The sequence below is a fragment of the Chaetodon trifascialis genome, chromosome 20 (assembly GCF_039877785.1).
Source record: "Chaetodon trifascialis isolate fChaTrf1 chromosome 20, fChaTrf1.hap1, whole genome shotgun sequence".
NCBI lineage: Eukaryota > Metazoa > Chordata > Actinopteri > Chaetodontiformes > Chaetodontidae > Chaetodon > Chaetodon trifascialis.
The window spans coordinates 18,389,652-18,397,061 of record NC_092075.1 but is presented as its reverse complement, the minus strand read 5'-3'; positions in this window follow the sequence as shown (position 1 = coordinate 18,397,061).

The window sequence follows — 7,410 nt, the reverse complement described above, 5'->3', positions numbered from 1 at the left end:
CATTTGTTATAAACCCCTTTTTAATGTGACCTTGGTTATTTATTGATAGGTTAATACAGATTATAGCAATTCAAACTTTTTTTTTATCCATTTATTGATGATTTTTGTAACATGTAAAATCATTTTGCAGTTACTGTGTTTTTGTGCAATGCTTTCTAACCATTCACATGACACCTGAGGTCCTCCACCTGTCAATCACACCTCGTGTAAATGGACTGCATTTATACAGCTCTTTACAACACGTCAACCTTCACCCATTCACATGCTCACCCATTCATACTCACTATCTTGCCCAGGACACTTCGACATACACATCGGAGGGGCCAATGACCCCCGGATCCACACGAGAAAACTTTTTATTTATTAATTTACTGGACATGTAAACATTTGTAATTTTATTGTATTGTTATTTAATTAAATTTTTGATTAGGCCCATACATCAGTTTTGGGGAACCACTACATGCTTGGCTGGGATCTGTACAGACGGACCATCAGCCCACCGTCCCCACAGTCTCACATGAATTTTGCTCACACTGAACATGAGCCTTTGCTCATTAGCTGATGATTTCCGAGAGTAAACTGAGTCATCATGTCACATTCAGGTAACAGGACATGTGATTCAGCAGAATGACACCCCCTGCCGCACCCAAGCCGAGACCACATGCGAAACTGCTGCAGTGCTGCAGCCCTGCACAAACACACCTGCACTTTCTAAACCACGCCCACATACCTGCGAGAACCAGGAAACCATTATCAGGACCCGAAGAAGGCAAAATACTCACTACAACTCGGTCCCGTTGAAAGTGTCCTCGTCCTCTGCACCCCTGACGTCCACTCCCGCCTCGGATTCACCTGCTGCGGACACTTAAAGACATCCAGCAGACGGAGTCTCACCTGGTGAGTGGATCGTGTGTCGTTGCGCAGAGTGTCGACATGTTTTCACCGCGCCTCAGCGCTCACTGCCATGTTGGGTCATTACTCTGATGCCTGCAAGTCACAGCGGGTTATTTCGGCTGCTTAAGGTGAAATATTTCCACTTTGCTTGTGAAGGCAGAAGTCTGTGATCTTCGCTTTAATCTCATCGGCGCTTATTGGCCAAACGTGGAGCGTGAGGCCTCAGTGCTGCTGTGGCTGTCTGCGTTGTGTTCATGTACACTGGCCTCAGTGGGAATACCTGAGGCGGAGTCGGGCTGGGCTGCCATTGTGACTGTTACTATTGTTTGCAAGCCATTGTATTCAGTGTGTGTGTTTACAGGTCAGTAGCCAGTACTTTGGCCAGCTAAATGTAGTTTATTTGAGTGATTAAAAACAAAAAAAAACAACAATTGCAGACATGTTAAGTACCTTTGCTGAGTGGCTGACTCATCACACAAATACGACATTTTTCTATTTCGTAAGACCTCACCTCCTCCACTACATTTAGTAATAGCTACAGTTCTCCACTATGCGTATCTGACTGCAGGAGTTACTGGTTTCCTACAGTAGATACACTCTGTTGCCAGTTCTTTAGGTACACTTGGCTTTAACACAGGCTAAGTAAGGACAGCATTAGGCTGTGTTGACTACCGCCTTCATGTAAGAGGGTTATAAAGGTGGAACCTTTGTTTTGAACCAACTTACAGTAATGTCATTTCAGAGTCAGTTTGAGGTGCTGTTGATATTTTATGTGAAGTTTGAATTGTATTGTCTTGATCTGAGGGGCATTTCTATTATTTGCCTTACCTAATGTACATTCAGTTGTCAGTTTATTAGGTACACCTCGCTAAAATGAATGCAGTCAAATACAGTACAACAATCCTGCAGTAAGTCATTTTAATAGTGCCCTATTAGAATTCAACTATATGAGCTGTAATACAGATTACTACCGATGAGTCTGCCAGTGCCTTTGTGGGGGTGTATGTGGGGGGAAAGTGGGGATCACTGTAAACTTTAAAAGATGAAAGTGGTTCATGCTGTAGTTCTGAAAATGCAGCAGAGCCGGAAAAAAAAAGAAAAGAAAAAGCCAAGAAGCTTTGAAACATTCAAATCTTGGAAAGGAAATGACCACAAGTTACTATCATGCAACCATCTGTGCAAAATCAAACTGATGGCACTGCTGTAGAAGGTGTGAATGTCTGAGATTGTGTATGAAGGCATGCAGTGAAAGATTAAAAAGAAGCTACAGTGGATGTGCAGTGGAATGATGTTAGCCACTGTCAGTTCGATTTTCATCAGGTTTGATTGAGTGTGCAGACTAAGCAGACCTCTGTATTTATAGCTGAGAACAACTCTGGCTGTGTTGAAACATCTATTAAAGACTGTTATTGCTTTATAAAGTTGTTATTGTCATGTAATGTTTCAGATTTCTCCAAAATGCGCACAGTTTTGGTTTTTTTTTTTTTTTTTGCGGTCAAATTTTTATTAAAGTTTGACAAAAACTCAAAAAGAAGTATGCCAAGACTTTTAGGTATTCGACATTACAGCACACAATCTCAGTTTTCACAGTCGGCATACAGTGGGCCCAAGACAAAGGAACGTGTCATGGGACACCTCAGAACACAGCAGTAGTATCATCCATCTATCCATCCATTATCTATACCGCCTATCCCTTTCGGGGTTGCGGGGGGCTGGAGCCTATCCCAGCTACAATGGGCGAGACGCAGGGTACACCCTGAACCGGTTGCCAGCCGATTGCAGGGCAACACACAAGGACAAACAAACATTCACACTCACACCTAGGGACAATTTAGAGTCATCAATTAACCTAATGAGCATGTTTTTGGTCTGTGGGAGGAAGCCGGAGTACCCGGAGAGAACCCACGCATGCACGGGAAGAACATGCAAACTTCACACAGAAAGGCCCCGCCTGACCCGGGGATCGAACCGGCAACCTTCTTGCTGTGAGGCACGCGCACTACCTGCTGCACCACCGTGCAGCCACAGTAGTATCATTATTATTATAAAATAAAAAAGAATTATTGCTCAGAGACAACAGTGAGGAAAAGAAAAAAAAATAGTTTACTTGAAAAACAAAAATAAAGTGCATACATAAAGAGCAAATATACACACACATAGACAGACATAGACACACACCCGCAAGACACACACAACAACACACAAAACAAAACAGAGGGGACTTGACATCCAGGGACATAGGAACGAGAGAGCTGGTGGTAAAAAATAAATAAAAAAAATCTTACAGCATATCTTTCAGGGAATCAGCAGTACCACGCCAGGCATTTAGAGTGCTCTCATCAGCACCATTAATTCGGGCTGTTGAAAGTTCCATATACGACATCCAGAAAAGAAAGAGTCCAAGCTGTTATAGTGAGAGAATGAGGTGGCTTCCAGCGAGTTGCAATCATTTTCTTGGCTGCCGTCAGTCTGGCAAAAAAATGACACACTTAAAATGCTCACACAGTGAACACAGTCACCACCTCTCTGAAACAGTTTCAACAAAAGTAACCAATCAGAGCTTCATGATGGTAGGATTTGTTGCAGAACTGTTGTGTTAGACTGCTTTAGTTTTAGCTAGGTGTACCTAATAAACTGGCAACTGAGTGTGAATTGGGTGGACAGTTAAACAGCTTTTTTTTCCATTTCCATTTTTTAACGTGTTGGTATGAATCATACTGTGATTAGAGCCTTAGAGAGGGTTTTAGAAATGCTCAGGCTCGGCTCCTCCCGTCCACGTGTTGAAGTGCTCCTTGAGCAAGGATCTCAGAAATATCACATATAATCAGAATCAGCATTAAAAAACACAGTAGAAATCCAGATTCATGCAAACTCTGAATCAGGTCGTTGTTCGGTGCAAAACTGTACTATGTCTTATTTTCCTGGTTTCTAGTTTGCCTCTCCAGGTCACTTCATGCTCCCTGATGATCCAGATTATACCTGGGGAGGGCACGTGCACGTGCACACGCTGACTCTCCCTCCTCTGTCTGTCACTCTCCTCCTCTCTCTCCCCCTCCCTCCCTGCACACTCTCATCACAGATTTGTGAGTGGCATGTGTCCCTCCATCTGGCTCGCACATGCATTGCATATGGGCATTGCATAATGGCCTTGGGCCTTAGTAAGGCAGCACTACAGCACTACTCCAACACGTGGGGGAAGTGACAAGGGGCAGAGAAACAAACCGCTTATGTAAAAGCATTAAGACGACCAAACAACTCCAGCTACATTTGCTTGCCCTGTGGAAAAAAGAAGAAAAAAATAGAAGGCAGTTCTCAGAGTTCATTAAATACTGAAAACATGCAGTGACAAGGAATTAGCTGGAATAGTGAATCCTCCTCCTTCTTCTTTCATTATTTAAATATGACCCTTTTTACAAAAGCTCTGGCCGGTAGGTTTGATGCACATTCATGATATTTGAGCAGATTTGACAGTTTTAAGATGGAGAAAAAACATACACATAACAGTATGGTATCCATATGTGAGTGTTCCAAGCTACAAAATGGCCTGATTTTTTTTTTTTTAACTAAAATAAAGTACTCAATTACAGTACACAAGTACAGTTATATGCTCCATGAATATCATGCAGATTGATCCCCATGAGTCTGCCAGAGCCTTTGTGGGGAGTTTATATGCATGGGGGGGAAAGTGGAGATCACTGCAAAGTTTAAAAGATTACAGTGGTTCATGCTGTAGTTCTGAAAATGCAGCAGCTGCAGAGCCATCAAAGCCAAGAAGCTTAACATGTTGTTCAAATCTTGGACAGTAAATGACCACAAGTTGCTATCATGCAACCGTTAGCAAGTCAATCGAAGGCACGGATGTAGACTGTCTTGCCGTGTAAAGTTGTTATGATGAATAAGTTAGCAAATAACTGCCTGCATCCACTTCCAGCAAACACAGAGTAACATTATCATCCTGTTTGAGTGAAGTATGTGTACCTCTGATGAATGTCAGTCCAATATTCAGTCTCCCTGCCGCTCTGTTTCTCTTCACCGACTAATGAGAAAAATATGTGGCTCTTAGCTGCTCTATGCTTGACCTTCTTCACTAGCTAGTGAGACAGTCACTATCTTATATCTAACTAGCAATTATAGTTTATTTTATTTATACAGTGTGTTTAACTTCCAGGCTTAATTAGATGTGTCCAAGATGTGCGTTGATATTTCAGAATCACAATGGTTTCAGTTTCTCCACTGTAACAACTGCTACAGCGGACGTCGACTTGTCGTAAACAGCAACAAAAACAAACATGCACATGCAGAACAAGCGTAGTTGAGGAAAAGAAAAACAGAGAAACTTTAGAAGTCTGTCAGTTGTGGATTGTTGACACCTTCATTCATCACATACCAGGTGTGCGCAGGTGTCATTGTGTACCTTTGTGTGCATGTTCATCTGTGCTGTGTTATGTTGTATCCCTACACATACACACTGTGTGGATGCAGTGCGGGCTGGATCAGTGTTCTCTGTGTGATTACTGCAGGGTGTTGGAATATGATAAAACTGCCACTGAGTGCCATGCCGCTGTGTGAAGTCTGCACATCGTAATGGTTTGGCTTCCTCAGTGCTTTCATCCCAGACGAGACTCCTAATCTGCCCTCCTTTGACAAAGACGACACCCAGGGTGAACTTAAAAAACCCCCCTCCTTCTTTTCCTTTGTGCTGTTGTTACCCAACCTCTTCAAAAATAGATGCTTATTATATTTGTGCCTACCCCGCTGTGCTCCTGGTATTTTCGGCCCCCTTGCAGTGCTGTGGGTTTTCTGCTGCTCGGCGAAATCTGCAGCAGCTCTCATGGCACGACCATCCAGAGGCGTAATCTGCTGGGATATAAATCCTGTCCAGAGTTTGCATTGGCTGGCAGTTCATCAAGAGGCCGCTGAGATTATTTATTTATTTCAAACCTCTCAGGACATGGCGGCCTGCTGTCAGATGGTGACTCTGGGACTACCAGATAGAGACATTTAATCCGTGCGGCGGTGTGACATGCACGCATGGGGTTGAGCTGGGAGTGAAGAATGCATGCAATGCATTATGACAGTTTGCTAATGACAAACTATTGAGTGAGTGCAAAAAATGTGTAAAAGTCTGCAAATCTAAATGTGACCTGGAGGTGTCACCCTCTGAATCTACACCCCTGCTGCATCACCCCAGCCTTAGGCTGAAGATTTTGTAAAGTTACTCTATTATCTCAAGGTAGTTCCTCTTAGCTCTTCAAGAGGTTTTTTTTTTTGTAATTATTGTGACCCAAAACAACTGATTTTGCATCTACTTTTGCCAAAAACTGCAAAAAAAATTGCCACCTTTTTTGTGGGTTGGTGTGTAATAAATTGAAGTGATATTAAAAATTGCGTGTCAAAAAAAAATAATAAAAGAAGTCCAAAAACTATTTCAAACACAGTGAGCCACGCTGTTGCACTGGATGTCATGTTTGTATTAAATACTTACTAGAGCGCCAAATGTGTATTAATCCGCAACTAAAAATAGTGCCCTACAAAATACACTCTTTAATCCAGTTTGAGTAACATTTGTTTAAAACCGCAGTGTCCAGCTGTGAAATTGCTGAGCGTATTTTGAAAAGATGAAATGAGGACAGGGAAGTGAAAGTATTCTCAGATGATTCAGACACAATTGTTCTTTCCTCAGTCATTCGAAATTCTATGATATTTCATGGCACTTCTATGATAATGATACTCTTGACGACATGATAATATGCTGAAAATTATTTTTGGTATAGAACCCACAATCACAACAGCACTGAGCTGCAAGATTTTTGGCTCTCCTCATACTGGATGCTTCTGCTTGCTTGAGGTTGTGAAATAAGTTTGTTGTATTGTCCCCTTTTGTTGTTAGTATTCTTGCAAGTAGGCATAGAACTGTGATTTGTTTTACATCAGATCTTTTGTGACTGATCCATGTACACAATATTGAAGTTGGAGCTGGTAGCAATGTCGCTTTCGCTGTCAGCCATGCTTTCAGTCATATTTAAAATTATACCGGTATCATCCTGAACAGTATGATATGGCACATGCCTCATTGCAGCTTAAATTTGTTTAGTAGTAGTTTTGCCGTTAATAAACAACCGTAAGGGGTAAGCCCTGGTGGATGGGTGTGTCAGGGTGAATTGGATGGGTCTGCCCTGGGTGTAAATGGCGAGAAGACTAAGCCCGGATGGGGGATTATAGGAGGAGGGGGTGGGGAGCATGCATGATCTGTCAGGGCTTAGTACCACAATTATCCCAGCGGCTGCAGCAGCAGCAGCAGCAGCAGCAGTGGCGGTGGTGGCAGAGGCTGCGTTTTCATTAGTGTAATGTCCAGAGAAGCTCCAGAATTATGTAAGAGTGATGTGCTGTCATCCCCTCTCGTCCCGGCCCTCCTCCTGGCAGGAAGGTGGCCGTTTGTTTTCCTTTTATCCTCCCTCGCTCAGAAAAACCAAAAGGACATCTGTCAGATTCAGCGGTCGAGGACAGCACTCGTAG